Raw genomic sequence first — 21,729 nt, forward strand, 5'->3', positions numbered from 1 at the left:
ATAGCTCCCAACTGTCCCTGATTTCGAGGGACTGTCCCTGATTTGGAGCAATGTCCCTCTGTCCCTCATTTGTCCCTCATTTTGGTCTGATCTATATAGATGTATATAAAATGCACTTTTTCTCTATCAAAAAGTGTTCCCAGCGCTAAAACTTTCATGTGATTTCTAAATTGCTGCATTTGCAAATTCCAAAAGCCAATATAAAGGAATAGGAGTGGTAAAAAAAAGCACTTGTGGGTTTAACCAATCTTGTTTTTTTTTGTACAATTCTCCTTTAAGGGGGCGTGGCAAGGGGTGTGTCTTATGCCTGCCTACTTTTGCTGATAGGTGTCCCTCATTCCCATCTCAAAAAGTTGGGAGGTATGGAATAGGGAAGAAAGGGGATTTAAGTGACTGAAAGTATCATGGTTGTTGGTGCCAAACGGGCTGGTCTGAGTATTTCAAAAACTTCTGATCTACTGGGATTTTCACGCACAACTATCTCTCGGGTTTACAGAAAATGGTCCGAAAAAGAGAAAATATCCAGTGAGTGGCAGTTGTGTGGAGGAAAATGTCTTGTTGATGTCAAAGGAGAATGGGCAGACTGGTTGTAGATGATAGAAAGGCAACAGCTACTCGAATAACCACTAGTTACAACCAAGGTATGCAGAATACCATCTCTGAACACACAACACATTGAACCTTGAAGCAGATGGGCTACAGCAGCAGAAGACCACACCGGGTGCCACTCCTGTCAGCTAAGAACAGGAAACTGAGGCTACACAGAGTTCACGGACCAGTAGTATGTAAAGCAGGGTTCGGGGTCGGTAGTAGGCAACACAAAGTTCCAGGCTTTTTAGTAGAGAGCAGAGGTCAATCGTGAGCATTGCAGAGTTTACAAAGTAACACAATCCACTAATTGCTGGGACTCAAAACACTGAAGCTGCTGGATTACTCCGTGTGGGTAAATAGCCCCCGCCTTGAAGTGGTACCCTGAGCACATACCATGCATGTCATACCCTTAATATGCCACTGGAGGCAGGCTTTTCTACTTTAAAAAAAGAACTACAGTGGAACCTCGGTTTGCGAGTAACGCGGTTAAGGAGCGTTTCGCAAACTGAGCACTGTATTTCTAAAAATCCTAACTCGGTTTGCGAGTGTTGTCTCGCAAAATGAGCAGGATTCAGGCCAAAAGCTGTGTGCAGTACCACTTTTGGCCTGAGGTGGGGGGCACCGGAGCCGAGCCGAAAGTCGCCGATTGGCGCCGTTCGGAAATGCACGGAAAGGCCCCAGGACAGTTCGGCTGACCTCGGCAAACCTTGGAAAGGCTTGTGAACAGAGTCTTTCCGAGGTCAGCCAAAGTGTCCCTCGGGCCTTTTCGGCCGTTTCCGAGGCTCTCTGACGCCCCCCGCCTCTGGCCGCATGCGGTATTGCATCCCATTGAAGTCAATGCAGAATGAATTATTTTCATTTCCATTGACTTCAATGTGAAAACTCGCTTTGATATGCGAGTACATTGGATTAGGAGCATACTCCTGGAACGGATTATGCTCGTAATCCGAGGTTCCACTGTAATGGTAAAAGTATGAAAAATTGTTAGCAGCCAGATAGAGTTTTATAGTAGATGTTGGAAGTCTGGACTGTTGAGAGCAGGTTATACAGGAGACATCTGGATATGGCTGGGGGTAGCCTGGAACGCCAGCAGAGCAAGACTACCCAGCAGGGTGTTTGTAACAAGGATTCATAAATGGGAATTCATCTACTGAAGGATGTTCTCTCATAGGCCTCCTGATGTCATGTATGGGGGTAGAGGTCCATCAGCTCAGACCTTCTGGTGAGGTGAAAATTAAAATGACTGATTTCCTGACTTACATTAAAGTGGTTGTATACCCACTTTTTTAATTTTTACCTACAGGTAAACCTATAATAAGGCTTACCTGTAGGTAAAATGAGTATCTCTTAAACCTGTACAGTTTAGGAGGTTTTCACTTTGCATGCAGCCGCTGACGTCAGCGGCGCATGCGCTGTGAATGCCGGACTGAAGGTCCAGCAGACGCTGCCGGGCTGAAGGTCCGGCAGACGGTGCCGGACCTTGCCGGGAAGAAAACTCCTGCGCTCATGCGTGGGAGTGACGTCATTGCGGCTCTGGCCACTAACAGTGCCGGAGCCGCGAACCCAGAAGACACGCCAAGGGCAAAATGTCAGCTCCCTCAGCGTGGACCGGCCTGCGATACGGGGACCTCGTTCTAAGGTAAGTATTTCATAATGAGCTAGTATGCGGTGCATACTAGCTCATTATGCCTTTGCCTTACAGGGTTTTTTTTTTTTTTTTTTTCTGAGGGTATACAACCGCTTTAACATCAAAGGAACAGATGTGGATTGGAAGTTGACCTGGGTCAAGGCAGGTGTTCACAGACTAATGCCGCCCCCTTGTGGTAGACAGTAGCATATTTCCTGGAGGATGTTTGGGGTAATATACCAAACCTGGTGATTAGGAAGAACAGCCCCTTATAGCTTCTCATTGAACAGACGACTACACGGAAGGGCAGAGGGTGTTTGAGTGGGTTGTGTCTGAGAGTGCTTTAAAAGGCAATGGCCAGCAATGGTCTCTCTCTTTCTCTCTTTCTTCTGGAGCCCAGCAAAAATACAGGGCCGTGAAGAAGGACTTGTGTAACTTATCATCCCTGTTCTTTTATTTTGAATGCTCTGTATTATTCTTTTAGTGTCCTATGTTAGTACTTCTACTTTCTTTTTAAATAAATGAGGCTGCATTCACACCTGAGCGTTTTCAGCTCGTAAAACGCTCATCTCAAAAGTTCCAAAACGCCCAACAAGCAAAATCCCATTCATTCAAATGGCCCCTGTTCACATCTGAGTGTTCTGTTGTCTGAAGCAAAACGCCTGAAGCTGAAAAAAGTACACGAGCGTCTATTTAGGCAGATTACAGGCGTTTTACTGCTTTTTACATGGGTGACTTTTGGACCTCAAAACGTCTGTACAAAAACGCCAGAAAAAACGCCTGAAAGCGATACGTTCAGGTGTGAATGCAGCCTGAGACCTTCGCTTCTTTGAGCATTGTGTTTATTTTTATAGCCAACATTGTTATTGTATCATCACCATTAATATTGTCAGAGCTTTAACAGACTAGCTAACTATAGGAACAGACAACATATTTACATAGTAAGACCCGGTTCACACAGGGGCAAGACGACTTGCAGGTCGCCTCAGCGAGGCGACCTGCAAACGGCTTCCGCGGCGACTTGCAAAAGACTTCTGTATAGAAGTCTATGCAAGTCGCCCCAAGTCGCCCCCAAAGTCGTACAGGAACCTTTTTCTAAGTCGGAGCGACTTGTGTCGCTCCGATTAGAACGGTTCCATTGTACAGAACGGGAGGCGACTTGTCAGGCAACTAGGTCGCCTGACAAGTCGTCCCTGTTTGAATGGGCTCTTAGTCTAGTTGAAAAAAAAAGACACAAGTCCACCTAGCTCAACAAATAAAAAATAAAAAAACACAACCATACAATCCCATATACATGATCCTATACCCACCATTGATCCAGAGGAAGGTGAAAAACCCCATCAAAGCATGATAAATATCAGTACCCAGTTATATTATGTACATTTAGGAAAGTATCCAGGCCTTTCTTAAAGCAATCTACTGAGCTGACCAGAACCACCTCTGGAGGGATTCCACATTTTCACAGCTCTTAGCATGAAGAAATCTTTCCGTATTTGGAGATGCAGTCTTTTTTCCTCTAGACCTAAAGAGTGCCTCCTTGTCCTCTGTGATGACCTTAAAGTGAATAACTCAACACCAAGTTTACTAAATGGACCCCTTATGTATTTGAACATGTTGATCATATCCCCCCTTATTCTCCTCTTGTCAAGAGGGAATAGATTCAGTTCCTCTAATCATTCCTTAATAGCTGAGCTCCTCCATGCCTCTTATCAGTTTGGTTGCCCTTCTCTGCACTTTCTCCAGTTCCCTGATATCCTTTTTGAGAACTGGTGCCCAAAACTGAACTGCATATTCCAGATGAGGTCTTACTAATGATTTGTACAGGGGCAAAATGATCTCTCTCTCTGGAGTCCACACCATTGCATGCTATTATTAAAATGATTGAAGATATTTTTATTTTTTTTTAAATAACAAACATGCCTATACTTACCGGCTCTGTGCAAGAGTTTTGCACAGAGCGCCCCCGATCCTCCTTTTCTGGGGTCCCCCTGCGGCGCTCCTGGCTCCTCCTCCGCATCAAGTGTCCCCAGGGACAGCCGCATTCCATGGGGACACTCGTGCAGGTGCTCTCCCGCGTCCTGCTGCTGCGTCCATTGACACAGCCAATGGCTCCTGCTGTTATCAATCCACTGAGGATCTGAGACAGCGGCTGGAGCTGAGGGTTCAGGTAAGTAAAAGGGGGACTCTGGGGAGCAGCTGCACTACAAAAGGTTTTTCACCTTAATGCATAGAATGGCCAAGAGGTTAGTCTACCATGTATACTTGCAGATTGTGGCTAGAGCTCTGGGGACACAATGTGGATATAGTTATGCCTATAGCGTGCTCGGTATCAGCTGATATTTTGCCTCTGTCTTATCTCTTTTTCTCTTTCCACTTTTGTCTTTGTTGCCTTTCTTCTCTTTGGCTTCTTTCCATTTTCCAGCTGCTGAGAACTGAGCTATTTAACGCTCTTTGCTTATGGCAGTCCCAGACCAGAGAAGCAGACTGCTCAAGAAGACGGTCAATCACTCCTTGCAGCATCAATTCTTCTTGTGTTACATATCACTAATAATAAATAACAGGTATACTGATGGAAAAAAATTGCATAGTTGTTAGATCTATTGAACCTACACAAACCCTGTGAATTGGAAAAAAAATGTAATGCTCTCAGGTTATATTCTCTGCATTTTGACTGTGAATTCAAAAAATATTTAATTACAGCCACTAGATGGTGCTGTCTATCTTAGTTAATACATATGCTCCTCAGCTCCACCTAGTGGCCAAAATGCAATATTTTATTCATTCACACAAGTGAAATGCAGAGAATACAGCCTGGCTGAGAACAATCGATTTTGTTCCATTTGCACAAAACAAATTACATACGGTTTCAATAGACAGACAACTATCTCAATCTCTTATAATAACGCTCCTAAGAGTTTAAACTTTGCTAAAATCTCAGTGAAAACTAAGGACATTTCAGCAAAATTTGCCATTTGGTCAACAGGGAATGCAAATGTAAGTTTGTTTTTGGTGCTTTTTAGGGCTTGGGCTTTAAATGGGTTCTGATGGTTAGTGAAACTCCTTTTATCGATCTTGGACCTGTTCTTGTGCTCACAGGACCCTTCATGTGGACCTGACGTTGGATATTGAGTAGCAGAGGAAGCCTAACCCCAAACTTTCATGCAAATAGACAAAAAAAAAGAAAACATGTCATTTTTTTTTTTTTTTTTTACTTTTTGGATGCTCCCAGGAACCCGCAGCATAAAATGGTGGCAGGACATTGCTATTCTTTTTAATACAGTACTGGGACTCAGTGGTGGTCCCAGAAAGCCTTAGTGTTGGAAACACCAGATGTGCCTGAGAACCATGGTCCATTGGTCAGCTCAGGGGCTTCCTATTTTGCTTTGGACTGCTCCATGGAAGCACTACCTTTTGTACTCCATGGCAATGTATAGCATGGTAGCGCATACAGCTTGGATACCATAGAAAGCATAGGGCACCATGGGATTTCCATATAATTGAAGGCAGGCCAAGAGGAGTGATGTAAAAAGGCATGGCGCCAAAAAGAAAATGTTGGGGGTACAAAAAAAAAAAATCACACACTATTAGGGACACCATCTAATAGTACATACAGTTGGTAAGAATGAATTAAGATGCCATTCCATCCAGTTCAACCTATGTGGGTGTGTGGGTGCTTGTTAAGTCAAAGCCATTTCCTGTATACCTATAAATTGTGTATATTGTATATTGTGTTCATTAAGATGCCCATCTAAGAGTTTTTTGAAATTATCAACACTTCCTGTTGACTCCACTGATTGTAGAAGGGAGCTCCACATCCTTACCTCTCAGACAATAAAGAACCCCCTACAACGTTTAAGGTTTGAGGTTCTCCTCCAAGCTCATTGAGTAGCTATGTATCTTTTTAAGCTCCCAGAGACTGAATAGTTTTCCCCCTATGCTGGAATCACCATTGAGAACTTTGTATATCACTATCATATCTCCTCCTAAGTGTCTCTACTCCAGAGAGAATAAGTTTGATAGATGAGGGAAAATTTATGGGGATTTAAAAAAATATATATATATCTCGTGGCTGTTGCATGGATGCATGCATTTTTAGACTTGACATGTTTGGTATCTATTTACTCGACATTACCTCATCTTTTATATTGTACTAAAAAAATTGTAATATATTGTATTTGTGCAAATATACAGTATCTCACAAAAGTGAGTACACCCCTCACATTTGTGTAAATATTTTGTAGCTTGTATAACAGTGTAAATTTGCTGTCCCCTCAAAATAACTCAACACACAGCCATTAATGTCTAAACTGCTGGCAAAAAAAGTGAGTATACCTCTAAGTGAAAATATCCAAATTGGGCCCAATTAGCCCCCCCCCCCCGATGTCATGTGACTCGTTAGTGTTACAAGGTCTCAGGTGTGAATGGGGAGCAGGTGTGTTAAATTTGGTATTATCGCTCTCACTCTCTCATACTGGTCACTGGAAGTTCAACATGGCACCTCATGGCAAAGAACTCTCTGAGGATCTGGAAAAAGGAATTGTTGCTCTACATAAAGATCGCCTAGGCTATAAGAAGATTACCAAGACCCTAAAAACTGAGCTGAAGCACAGTGGCCAAGACCATACAGCGGTTTAACAGGACAGGTTCCACTCAGAACAGGCCTCGCCATGGTCCACCAAAGAAGTTGAGTGCACGTAATCAGCGTCATATCCAGAGGTTGTCTTTGGGAAATAGACGTATGAGTGCTGCCAGCATTGCTGCAGAGCTTGAAGGAGTGGAGGGTCAGCCTGTCAGTGCTAAGACCATATGCTGCACACTGCATCAAATTGGTCTGCATGGCTGTCGTCCCAGAAGGACGCCTCTTCTAAAGATGATGCACAAGAAAGCCTGCTAACAGTTTGCTGAAGACAAGCAGATGAAGGACATGGATTACTAGAACCATGTCCTGTGGTCTGATCAAACCAAGATTTCAGGGCGGTTCTTAAACAGCAAGGGGTGTGGCCTTGGCAGGAAGGGGTTGGTCATATTTAAATTAGGGGGTGCACGAGTTTAGTCAGGCCTAGGGCAGCACAAAACCTAAATACACTACTGGGTCTGGGACTGCATGAGTGCTGCCGGCACTGGGGAGCTACAGATCATTGAGGGAACCATGAATGCCAAAAAACTGTGACATACTGAAGCAAAGCATGATCTCCTCCCTTCAGAGACTGGGCCGCAGGCCAGTATTCCAACATGATAATGACCCCAAACACACCTCCAACAGGACCACTGCCTTGCTAAAGAAGCTGAGGGTAAAGGTGATGGACTGGCCAAGCATGTCTCCAGACCTAAACCCTATTGAGCATCTGTGGGGCATCCTCAAATGGAAGGTGGAGGATCTGAAGGTCTCTAACATCTACCAGCTCCATAATGTCATCATGGAGGAGTGGAAGAGGACTCCAGTGGCAACCTGTGAAGCTCTGGTGAAACTCCATGCCCAAGAGGGTTAAGGCAGTGCTGGAAAATAATGGTGGCCACACAAAATATTGACACTTTGGGCCCAATTTGGACATTTACGGGTGTACTCACTTTTGTTGCTAGCGGTTTAGACATTAAAGACTACTTTACATTGTAGCAAAGTGTCATTCTTCAGTGTTGTCACATGAAAAGATATAATAAAATATTTACAAAAATGTGAGGGGCGTACACACTTTTGTGAGATACTGTATAAACCCAATTACTGAAAGCTTAGAAAATCTTTAACAGCTCAAGGTAATGTCAAAAAAGTTTCATTATATTTTGAAATCCGCAGCTTTCATTAAATGTAATACCCAGTGACACTGCCAAAAGGGTCCTTTTCACGCTTTTTTTTGTTATACGGTGACAGTGCTACATCTCTGCATCTCCATTGTGCTACTGAGTCTCACTCTGTCTCATAGGCTTCTAAGAGAGACTACGAGTGGCTGTTTCAACACACAATTCTCAGGCATGCTCCCCTTTTGTCACCGTCAGGAAACCTGCCCTGAGAAATGCCATATAGCCATTGTTGGTGTACATGTAGACAAGAAGTGGCTGCAACAGATGAACAGCACTGAGATGCAAAAAAGAATGAGAAAAGTGAAGACTAGAAAAAAGAAGCAATTGTTTATGGAAAATACCGCATTTGGCCACTAGATGGTGCTAAGTATCATAGGAAATTTCAGTGTTAGTATATTCCAGTTTAAATTTGAATTTGACCAGCATAGAAAATAGCCTAACATTCAATTTTTTACCCCGTTTTCACAGAATGGATATACATGCACTTTCACTGGGCAAATTTCTATGCAAACTGGTTATAAATGCACCCTTAAATATCATTTTCAGCATTTATTTAGGGTTTATTATCTACTTTATTATACTATAATGTGAGCCTTGGGGCAGAATTAAGATCCTCTGTCTCCCCTGTATGCTCACTACTCACACTTTCTCACCTGACAGCACATGGCTGTTCAGGTACGGAGCGCAGTACTGTGGCAAGGGGTGAGACCGTGTAACATGTTCGACTATACTGTACATCTTGTTTTTGTTTGCTTTTTTTTTTACAAAGCATTAGGAAGCTTTGGAAAGGGAAGAACAAGATGTTTACTATGCCTGTTATATCTTCTTTTTTTTTACAAAGCACAGCTGCACTTGAGTTGACCCGGCTGTGTGTATTAAGGAGCTTACAGTCTAATGTCCTCACCATGACCACACATGGCCATTCCAGGACATCTAATGGTCCCTCTGCTACCTATGACCTGCTATAGACCTTGCCATACTGATGTAAGATTCTTCGTTTATTAAGAGATTTACACTAAGAAATAGGGTTAGCACTACTGCCATGCAGCACTGGGGTCCCTCCGGGTCCAAATCCTGGTCAGCATTCTACCTGCATGGATGTTGCATGTTCTGCATGTGCTTATGTGGGTTTCCTCCCAAACTCCAAAAACTGCTAGTAGTATAATTGGCTGATATTTAAATTTTGGTCCTAGTATGATATTCTACTGAGCGTGCCCAAGATAGCTGCCTCACCTTCTGCCACAACAGCAGATAAAGCATGTTGAGTCCCTAGTGGAAAAAACAGTAAATAAATAGATTCATTTAAAAAAATAATAATAATGGAAAAATGTACCAGACACACATGAGACGGGGCCAGGTCATATCAAAGCAATGGCAGCAGGTAGAGAAATTGGGGTAGAAGGAGAAAGGTGTCTTAAAAATGGAACTCCGGCTGAAATCAAAAGTTACTCTTGCAGTGGGGCTTCCCTGCATTGCAAAGGTTAAATCCTCATTTTTTAAACAGTGAGTATTGAAAACCTTGCGCCAGAATGTATTATTTGTGCTAATTTAGCTGCCCCCCAATGGGCTGTAGAATACCGACTGTGCAAAAAAGGTTTGGTGATAGTAGGGGGGCGCTGTGGTTGTGAATTAAATAAATTGCTATATAGACCAATAAGTGAACAATTGCAATGGTACATGAAAATGACAACATACATGTGAACCACAGTGATTCTAAAAAAATTTATAGTCTATATTCTTCAGTGAATATTTCAAACAGAAACTTGATTGTTCAATCAAAATGTGCAGTTATCCTTCACCGTTTTGTAAACATGCATCAACACCCAACATGTTCATATAAAATAACTGCTCACCAGACCGCCATGACCTCTTTAACCAAAAAGAAGGTCACAATGTGCTTGTGCTGCCACTTTGCAGCCTGGAAAGAATTCCCAGGCTATTCAACACTGTACTCTCCTCTCCCCCTCAGCGGGTACATAAGTTGAAAAAAAACAAGGAGGATCCAATAGCGTGATATTGTTTCATTTATTAAAACATAAAAGTGTAAAAAATTGCCTGCTTACATGGTTTAGTGCCGATGTCCCGGCACTGGATGATACAGCGTTTGTGGTCGGGTGGATGCCGCGCTGTGCCCTGCTCGTGCTGGGAATCGGCAGGCGTTCCACCGCCGCTGGAATGAAAACCGGAAGCTGGCACCCGGAAGTAACGTGACCGTAAGGTGCCTCGACGTAAGTTTCGTATATCGCTACGTCTTCAGGAAGCGTTACTAAAAGAAGCACAAATTCAATTTTTACTCGAAGGGCTAAAAATGGCTATGGGTAGTACATTTTTTTGGTTTCACAACCAATATTATAACCAAGTAAGGGGGGTAGCTATGGGAGCACGCTATGCCCCCAGCGTAGCCAATTTAGTGCTCAACAAATGGGAACAGGAGAGCATATACAGCAACGAGTGGAAGGGTCTTCTATTTTATAAACGCTATATAGATGACATCATTTTATTATGGGAGGGTCCTCATGCGGGTTTGGAGTCATTCCTTACCATGATTAATACCAAGCTCTATGGCCTCAAATTCACAGCCAGCTACCACTCTGAAACAATCAGCTATCTAGATCTGGTATTAACAAAAAAATCTGATTGAACTGAAACTAAAACACACTTCAAAGTAACTGATAGGAATAGCTATGTGCCTATTAAAAGTTGCCACCACCCACAATGACTCAAGGCCATTCCTAAAAGCCAAAAATTGTGGCAAATAATTTTGCGCTACCCCCAAAAATTAGCAGCTGACACACCAAATTGGATAAATGGCAAGGAAAAACACAAACAAAAAGTGTAGCACTACAAAATGATGGGCTATAGGCCCAAATGACACCAAAGATCTTCAAACAGTGAATTTAGAATAAAAAAGGGTGTAAATACACATAAAACGTGACAATGTTGATTACAACACAGGTAGTAGTGCAAAAGCTCAGTATATATATATAGTCCCAGCCTATATGGTTAAAGTTATAAAACTCGACAGTGAAAAACTCCAATGTGGGAAAATGTGTCCATCCAAATACTGGGATATGTGATTGTGAGGAAACCACCACCGTAAGAAGAGGAGGCTTACCAGAATGTTTGAACATGCCAGGACATATGTTCTGCATGTCAAACAGACTTGTATTGTAATGGATAAAACTCTGGAGCTGTCGATTTCCTAGACCGGAGATTCTCAATTTGCAATCCGATAGGAACGTGTGGAAAGTAGCCTTTCATGTAAAACAATGCTCAGAAATCCACAAATGTATAAAGGGTGGCAAAGGAGAAAACAAAAAGGGACCACATAGTGTAATTCTGTAAATAGAAGTAAAATTTTAATAAAATTAAGAACACTCACATGATTGTAGATAAAACAGTGCTCACACAGAATCAATTAGCAGCAGTGGAGACCTTCCCGACGCATTTCGTCTCCAAGGACATCATCTGGGGTGTCCCTCCACTGCTGCACTCCACAAATTTATGGACACTATGACCCCCATCATGAAAGTCAAGCCCACAAGCGTTTGCAGCGTGTGTCACGAATACTTCCGGTTTGGTAAAATGGCGTCCCGGCGTGCGCTCCATAGCAGGTAATGACCAGTGTGCAGGTGCGTTCCAAGTTCCCTCGTATCAACCAATTGGGAGGGAACAATAGCAAAAAGTAGGGGGGCGACTCGGCATAGGCACCACACCGTCAATATGCAGTGCAAGTGTGCATGTGGTGACGTCACACACCCGGACCAATCAGCAGGCGTGTCTGTGGCCGTAAGAGGACGGTCTGAGAAAAGACGCATCGGCATGCGGTCCACACCCTGGACTGGTGTGCATTCCACGCTGTGGGTCACACGTCATGAAGTGGTGCATCAGCGTGTGTTCCGCGTCATGCGCCATTGGTACCCTCACCACCATCAACGTGATGAGATCAAGCTCGCAGACATATTGAACAACACGCACGTGACGCAGCATATATGTGTACCGCAAAACCGGAAACAGGAAATAATAAGATTGACATCATGGCAGTTATGGGGACATGCGATTCCAAAATGTATATAAAAAATAAATTTTAAAATACATATAAAAATTATCAAGAAAAAAAAGATTTTTACAGAAAAAAAGGGGGGAACGAAGGATGGCACATAAATGTCATGCTTTATATCACCCCACAATTATAATGTTCGCAAACATATATGTACCAAAAGGAAAATATAGACACAAAAATGTATCCTACTGTGTCAGTTGAATGACAAAAATGATGATTGTATGTAAATAACCGACTGAACACAACAAAACTAACATCTCAGTGTCAACTCTATAAAGGTGTAAATTTAAACTTTACTAAATTGGCCAAATTTAGATAAGATGGTAAACTTGAAGCAGATATGAGAAAAAACTGTAACTGGCCACTCATGAAATGGACTTTCATGTGGAATCATATGTACACATGATACAATGTTACAAACAGCATTTGAGACAGGAAAGAGAGATAAGGAAACAATCAATATGGACAATCCAAATATAGATGGTATCAAGCTTTACTGATAAAGGAATTGATATCCCAGTCTATATTCATACCAAAGGGCGAATAAGAACGCAGCTTATAAATCCAGTAAGTCTCGAGTTGTAAGACCCCCCTGGTCTTGGCCCCTCCCCTCCAGGGGGCAATATACCTGTCAATCACCAGAAAAGTGGTCCCCTTGAGGTTACGATCATGGTGTAACCTGTAGTGTCTGGGTACAGTGTGTTTCGTATCGCCACTTTTGATTAGGGCAATATGTTCCGCAACCCTCACTAAAAATGTGCGGATGGTGCGACCGACATATTGCATCCCACAAGGGCAGGTGATTAGATACACTATGTAGTGGGTCGCACAAGTACAAAAATGTTTAATGGAATATTGTTTGTTGGTGACGGAAGATCTGAAATTAACTATCTTGCGTCCCACTCCTAAATTGTGCTGACATACTGTGCATTTTCTGCATGGGAAGAAGCCAGTCAGTTCATAAAAGAACGACGGACGTGAAGGAGGATTAATGATGTTAGGAGCTATTTTGCTTTGTAACGTGGGTACTCCTCTGAAGACAACTTTAGCTTGATCTGGTAAGGATGGACTGAGGGTACGATCATTTTTAAGAATATTCCAATGCTTGGCAAAAATGGCTTTAATCTGACGGTATTGGGCAGAAAAAGAGGTCATCATGGCCCACCTAAAGTTATCTGTATCATGTTTGGGCTTAATGGCCAATAGAGATTCCCTATCAATTTCCATAGTACGTGAAAGCTCCCAGTCATCATCCACAGGGTTGTATCCTTTATCCAATAATCAGATTTTAAGTATGTTGGCTTGCAGTTTAAAGGATTCTATGTTAGTACAGTGGAACAGACCGGAGCCACGAGGGATGGTGGCAACTGTCTGTGGGGATGAAACCATTTCTTCCATTTGAAAAAGGTTTGAAACTCAAACTATTCACAATCTGAATCTCAAGATCTAGAAAATTAATCTTCTCTGTACTAGAGTTGTAAGTCAGGGAAATACCCCTATCACTACTATTAAGTAGATCAAAAAATGACTGTAATGAGTCTGCAGTGACATTCCAGAGGAGGAGGATGTCGTCTATGTAATGTGCCCACAGGACCAAGGACGGGTTTCTCAAGGCATAGACGACATCCTCCTCCCACTTGGCCATGAATAAGTTGGCAAGACTTGGTGCAAATTTGGCCCCCATGGCCACTCCATGGAGTTGGAGGTAAAATTGTTGGTTAAACCAAAAATAGCTATGTGTAGTTGCAAATTGAAGTAACTCCATGATAAATTCGCACTAAAAGGAAGCAAAAGATGGTTCCTTATCTAAAAAGTACTTAACTGCTTCGATACCCCTCTCGTGTGGTATACAAGTATAGGGGGAGGCCACATCCGCTGTGGCCATAATGTAGTCCCCCTGTACATCTAAGCCCTCCAATAGTCTAATCGTGGCTCCGGTGTCCTTAAGATAAGATGGCATTTGTCTCACTAAGGGCTGTAAATAAAAATCTATATACTGACCTATACGTGATGTGACAGATTTGATGCCACTCACGATAGGTCGGCCAGGGGGGTGAAGGGGATCTTTGTGAAGCTTGGGTAAATAATATATGGTAAGTATTCTGGGGGTTAAAGGAACTAAAAAAATTCTCTTTTTCCTGTTCAAAACCTTGCTGTCAAAACCCTTTGTAACAATCTTCAAGAGTTCTTTTTTGTATGTATAAGTGGGATCATTTGGTAATACCTTATAAGTATTAGGTTCATTCAAGATCCTATGCATTTCCTGTTCGTAGTCCGCTTTATCCAAAACGACAATGCCACCTCCTTTATCGGCCGGACGTATTACTAAGTCCTTCTGTTGGCACAGAGACTTTAAGCCAATACTCGATACCGGTTGATGGCAAATACGTTTAACAGGTAAGTCGGCCAGATCCTTAAGTACAAGGCCTTTGAAGATATTAATGGCCGGAGCCACAGGAACAGATGGATTGAACAGTGATGGATTTGCTAATCCTGAATGTACCATCCCAAAGGTGGTAGTGTTGGGACTGGGACTATATATATACTGAGCTTTTGCACTACTACCTGTGTTGTCATTAACATTGGCACGTTTTATGTGTATTTACACCTCTTTTTTTATTCTAAATTCACTGTTTGAAGCCCTTTGGTGTCATTTGGGCCTATAGCCCATCATTTTGTAGCGCTACACTTTTTGTTTGTGTCATTCCTAAAAGCCAATTTTTGCAGGTGAGGAGGAACTGCAATGATGTAGAAGATTATAATACCCAATCAGAAGTTATCATAACTAGGTTCATTGATAAGGGTTACAATCCCATAGAATTAAATCATTGTAAAAATATAGTGGTTAACATGGATAGAGAATCCCTTTTAACTAATACTACCAAAAAACATTTCAGGGCGACCTAGCATTCATCACAGGATTCCATCGGCAATATAAAGAAGTGGAAAAGATTTTTAAAACCCATTGGCCAATTCTCCTCTTCCAGTCGAGATTTTATTATTTTTTTTAAGTCAGCAGCTGCAAACACTGTAGCTGCTGACTTTTAATAAGGACACTTACCTGTCCAGGGAGCCCGTGATGTCGGCCCCCCAAGGCCGATCCGTCCATCAGATTGGGTGCAGGCGCCGCCATTCCAACTATGGGAAACCGGCAGTTGAGCCTTGCGGGTTCACTTCCGGTTTCTGACTGTGCATGCGCGAGTCGCGCTGCGCTTTGTGAATGGCCAGCTTGTCTTCTGGGGGACACACATGTCCCAGAAGACAACGGGGGGGCTCACCGCAGAAGAGGATGTCACGTCCTCGGCCGTGGCCCGGCTGGATCGGAAGTACTCTTAGTACTTCCAAAAAAGGTAAGTTAAAAACTAAAATTTTTTTTTTAAATATCCAAAAACGAGGGGTGGAGAGGTGGTCTTTTGTTTAAGACCAAAGTGTGAAAGTGGATATTACTGCGCTAACTCTAAAGTAAATAAGAAGCCGCTACACAAACATGTGACAAAAATGCTAGAAAGTGAATGAATATATAATGTAGCGCTAGAAAATAGACACATATGCATATGTTTGTGATGAATACAAAATTATGTGATCATATAATGATGATAAAAGTGTGGAAAAAGTTCAGTGCCTGTAACGGTCCTGAAAGAGACCAATACAAAGTACACCACCAAATAGTGGCTGGTAAAGGGTGGAAAAAAACACGAAAACACTCTGACAATGAGGGCATCAAAGGTGGTACATCTTCAATCAGGAAACAGGTAAAGTAAATCTACTCTTACCAGAATAGGTGGACTCGAGTGTCAGCGACAACGAGTCGTAAAGGTAAGGATGCCGAACACCGGCAAGTCAACGAGACTCCAGGGGACCAAGGACCTCCAAATACGACTCCAAGAAATGTTGTAAACAGCCGCCGTACCGGACTTCAGATGTTGAAGACACCAGGACTGGAACTTGGGTACAGGAGGAAAGACTGGACCACACAGGAACTGTCGTCCAAAAGTATATGCAAAGAAAAAATGCCTCCATATGGTGTAGGTCAAAAAATAGTTTTTTTTTATTTCTAAAAACCAGCATACATATATAAGAGTAAAATCAGTGATCACAAAGTAAAAAATGGAGGGCAATGTGAGAAGCAGAAAGCCAAGCCCGACGCATTTCATCCCAAAGGACTTCACCTGGGGCATTTTGTTTAAGACCACCTCTCAAAATTGGGTGGAACTCCGCTTTAAAGACAGAGACCTTAAAAAGATCCTGCCAAACAAACCTAAATGTATTTATAGGAGAGCTCCAGGACTCAGGAATAAAATAACCCCTAACATCCCAGATCCCCCCCAAAAAGCTCAGCACATTCCTAGACAGAACAGGATTCCACTATTGCACTAGGTGCAAAGCATGTAACACCATTAAAAGGAAGATTGACAGTTTCCAGTTGATAACCACACAGAGAGAATATCAAATCTGCCCTCTTATCATGTGTGATTCTGAGTATGCCACCTACGTGTTGGAATGCCCATGTCCCATGCAATATGTGGGTAGGACCACGCGTAAGTTGCTCACCAGAATCAATGAGCACATCACTAATATTAAAAATGGCTTCCCAAAGCATAGTGTGTCCAGACACTTTAAAACACACCACAATAAAGGACCCCAAGTTACTCACGTTCTATTGCATAGACAAAATCTCACAACATTGGAGAGGCACCCATCTTAAACGGGCGGTGTCGCAGAATGAAACCAAATGGATATACTGCCTGGATACATTGCAGCCAGCCGGTATGAACATTGATTTGGATTTAAATAGCTTTTTAACCAATGAATAAATCCTTGCAGAACAGTCCCCTTTTCCCCTATTCCACCAATTTAATATACAATTGGTATTTCCATATAGATAATAATACATGTTTTGGGCTTCCACACATAACAATGATATGGCCCACAGAAGAGAGCATTGACCACCAATTAAAAAGATTATCCAGCAGTAGCTGTCAAATACAATGTGTAGTACAACAAAATACTACTGATTCCTTTTTAATTACAGTATTAGAATCACAATTTGTATTATATTAAATTCATCTATTGTTTTTTTATTGTATGTATAGCAATATCTCATGTCTGCATAGTAAATTCTATAAGCTGGTATCAGCCTGCCAGTATTGAGAGGGGCGGGATATAGCGGTCTCAACCAATCGCAATCCACTTCAGGCTATTTACAGTCATCCTGCCCAGTGACCGGAACGCTTCCTGATGACGTAGCGATACGAAACGTATGTCAAGGCGCCTTCCGGTCAGGTCATTTCCGGTTCCCAGCTTTCCGTTTTTCATTGCAGCGGCGGTGGAACGCACGCCGATTCCCAGCGCCAGCAGGGCACATCGCGGCATCCACCCGACCACAAACGCTGTATCATCCAGTACCGGGACATAAGCACTAAACCATGTAAGCAGGCACTTTTTTATACTTTTATGGTTTAATAAATGAAACAAACTCACGCTAGGTAGTCATATTGCATTGTATTTTACAATTACAGAGCTGCAGATGGAAAAGGAAAGGTCATTTTTAATTTTAATTTTAACATTCAATTGCAATATGAAATGTGTCAGAATTGTATACACTATATTATTTTCTTTTTATTTGCTAATTTTTTTGCAACGAAAGTGCAGTTAGCCTTTCACCACTTGCTGACTGCCTCACGTATAAGTACGGCGGCAGGGTGGCTCTCCTCTGCCAGATCACATACCTAGCACGTGATCCAGCACTTGTGGGTAGGGGGTGCGCCCGTGCGCCCGCTGTGCTGTGATTAGACACAGCACAAGTCAATCACCAGGTGCCAGCCAATGGATGACCGCCGGCACCCGCTGATCGGCGAGGAGGAAGACAGGACAGAGCTCTGTCAGTGTAAACAATACATAGCTCTGTCCTGTCAGTGGGGATGTGCTGGTTTTTGTTTCCCTGCAAAACAGGTGTAGCACCCTCTATTGTGCAACTAGTGTAGGTAAATTTGTTTTGTTGCCTTATGATAGTTATGTATGTCAGGCTGAAGGGCACTACAGGGCAGGTATCTGGTACCTCTCCCTGGTTCTAGAAGCTTGAAGAAGCTTCTGGAAGTTAGTGGACAGAGGGTAGGAGGTCCTGATCTATATACTTGAGGGAATCTGGCCAATCGCCAGGCAGAAGGCACTGGCAGGGTAGCTGGATCAGCCCCTAAATATGGTGGAGCCTGAGCAGCAGGGAAGTCAGGCGGAAGATGAATTGTTGCTAACATGAGGCCTGAGAGGTGACCCTGGGGCTGGGGGCTCTGCTTCCAAGCTGGAGCTGAGGAAAGGAAGAAAAGGAAGCCTAAAAGAGGGATCTCTGTTACCTTTGGGTCTTGTGCAGATGATATCCTGACTGGCATGGGAGGATCTGTCAGAATACACTGAACAGCGTCAGGTTATAACGGGCAGCGCTGATCAATTATCAAAAATCCCACAGGGGTGTTGTACAGAAGTCCATCTCTAGATCGACCTCTGTACAATAACAGTTTACATACATGGATCGAAATTCAGGCAGTCGCTGCTGGGCCGGCCAGAGTTCAATCCGTGTATGGCTTAAGTAAGATGCAGACTCTGCAAATATGACTTCCCCCATTTACATTTTACTTACAAGCATATACCCAGAAACAAAGTTTTTGTAACATTAACCCCTATTGAGAAGATCATGTACATTTAGTGATCACACTGACATAGATGTTTAATAAACTGTAAAATTATGATAGTTCCCCTCAAAATCATTTAAAGCATAACTCCACTTTTGTTGAGGAAAAAAAACACTGGGTGATCTAAGTACATTACAAGGATTTTAACAAACTGTGTTGCAGATTCCTACCTTTTGTTATTCTGAAGAAATCCCTGTGTGTTTCTCTGTGTCCATGTGGAAAAGTGAGCCTAATGAGAGTGGTTTCATAATTATCAATCAGCTGCTGCTTCTGCAGGGCACTAATTAGGAAAACTGCTGGGTCTGCATCTCTTTAGATGTGATTTCCTATTTGGAGAATCTCACCAAAAATTAATTTTTTGTTGCAGGGGATGCCTGAAATCTGACCTGTATCCTAGTACAGACTTCTGGGAAAATTGGTGAGCCAATCATGCAAGCAGGAAATTATGTTTTTGGGGGCATTCTGTACACATTCTGTAGCCATATTGCATTTTCAGAAAAATACAGAGCTGCAGATTGCAAAGGAAAGGTAATTTTTAATAACATTCATTTACAATATGACTTGTTTCACAATTCTAAACGCCATATTATTTTTTCTTTATTTGCTATTTTTTTCCCCATGAAAGTGGAGTTACCCGTTACCCGTTCTTGGACGCCGTCATATGATGGCATCCCAGAATAGCCGCTATTGCGCACACGTGGGGGTGCGCGGCGATGGTGCCTGCACCATGTTTCTAGGACATGGCACGACCCCGATCTCTGTAAAGAGCCGCGTCCGTGGCACTGTGATCGGCTGTGTCCAATCACAGAAGGTCACATGTAAACACGGAGATGCCGGTAATCGGCGCTCCTCGCCTCACACTGCAGAGTGTGAGGAGAGGAGAGACGATCAGCGGCATCTCCTCACAGGAGACATCTACACATGTAATCAAGGCACTGATCATCAGTGCCCTGATTACAATAGCGCCACCAGTGCCACAAATCAGTGCCAGCGATGAGTGGCCACCACTGCCAGCAATCAGTGCCCACCACTGCCAGCAATCAGTGCCACCAATCAGTGCCCATTAGTGATGCCTGTCAGTGCTGGCTATCAGACCCGCCTATCAGTGCTGCCCATCAATGCCCATCACTGCTGTCCATCAATTTCCCATCAGTGTCGCCCATCAATGCCACCCATCAATGCCCATCAGTGCCCATCAGTACCGCCTATCCGTGCTGCCTATCAGTGGCCACCAGTGCCGCCTATCAGTGCCCATCAGTGCTGCCTATCAGTGCTCATCAGTGCCACATATCAGTGCCACCTATCAGTGCCCATAAGTGCGGCATATTAGTGCCTCCTCCTCAGTGCCTAAAAGTGCCACCTCATCAATGCCCACCAGTTCAGCCGCCTCATCAGCGCACATCAGTGAAGGAGAAAAATTACTTAATTATAAAATTTACTGACAGAAACTAAGTAAAAAAAATTTTTTTTTTTTTTTTTTAATAAAAAACCCAGCAGTGATTAAATACCACCAAAAGAAAGCTCTATTTGTGTGAAGAAAATGATAAAAATTTCATTTGGGTACAGTGTTGCATGACTGTGCAATTGTCATTCAAAGTGCGACAGCGCTGAAAGCTGGAAAATGGCTTGGGCAGGAAGGGGGTGTAAGTGTCCTGTAGACAAGTGGTTAATCTGTGTTGAAGCACACACTACAAAAATAATATATTTTAATGTAAAAAAGGGAAATAAGTAAAGCATATTAAACATGTAAAAACATTCTGCTATAATTAGATGAAAGAAGTATCATTAACCACTTGCCACCAGCTAATGGTACATATACTGGTAGCAGGCGGCACAGCCAGGCCAGGTGATGTACTGCTGTGAGCTATGGTTGGTCATAGCAATCACATGATTACAATGTAAGCAGTCATGAATGGTTTCGACTTATCATAAGTAGGTAATATACAAATAATTATTATATATTGTTTTTAAGGTAATTTACTATATTTTCAAAAACTGTACTCAAGCAGGTGGCTTAATGGACAAATGACTGAAGTTTGAAGTTATAACTTCAAACCAGTAATTTCACAGTAAATAGATAAATAATAAATTATTATGTTATAACATATAGCATAATATTATATTATTTAGCTCGATTAAAAAAGTACCTTTTCAGCAGCAGCAGATTCTCCCTCTTAACTGTGTGAGAAAAACATGGGATTGTGGGTAAATCTTATACACATAAACCCATGTTTTTTCCTTGTAGTTAAGAGGGCTGGGCTGGAAGGGAGCATCTGTCTTTTAGACATATACCCCCTTCTATGACACTGTAGTGAGAGGCGTGCCTCCACTGCAGCATTTTTATTGGGCAGCTTCTGACAGGCTGCGCAAGGAGCCCCGTATCTCTGGAACCATAGGTGGTAGGAGCCCCACATTTTAACAAGTGGCTACCTATCTCCCAAATTTCACCAAGCTGCGACCCTCAAAGCTTGACCGTTTCTGCCTCACCTGCCTCCCCTGACTGCACGTCCCTGCTAATTTTATATATATATATATATATATATATATATATATATATATATATATATATATATAAATAAACACACAAATACATATATCTTTTAGTGCAAAGCAATCAGGCCATCCCACAGGCCATATATACAAAGAAGTCCATAGGGATTGCTGCACATAAAAATTTATTCCAAAAAAATCTATATTATACAACCATTTCAGGTTAGAATTTATCAGAGGTAACCTGAAATGGTTGTATAATAGTGATTTTTTTGGAATAAAATTGTATGTGCAGCAATCTTTTTAGACTTCTCTCTATAAATATACAGGTATATATACTGTACATGGTGCTTTTCTGTGTGCCAAAACGCAAAAACTATGTGACACAAAACAAACACAGTGGCGCTAGTGCTTATGGATATGTAAAATATCCTAAACTAAACCAAATAATAAACAAAGCAAATATATATTACATA

At 42.4% G+C, this 21,729-nt stretch overlaps 1 protein-coding gene across 2 annotated transcripts in view; it reads right to left on the reverse strand.

The window, feature by feature from the left end:
* The window catches only part of LOC141148700 (syntaxin-binding protein 4-like), a 98,706-nt gene that overhangs the window by 65,704 nt on the left and 11,273 nt on the right, over positions 1-21,729 (reverse strand). The gene's annotated exons all lie outside the window — the stretch shown is intronic.

The sequence above is a fragment of the Aquarana catesbeiana genome, linkage group LG06, assembly GCF_042186555.1.
Source record: "Aquarana catesbeiana isolate 2022-GZ linkage group LG06, ASM4218655v1, whole genome shotgun sequence".
NCBI lineage: Eukaryota > Metazoa > Chordata > Amphibia > Anura > Ranidae > Aquarana > Aquarana catesbeiana.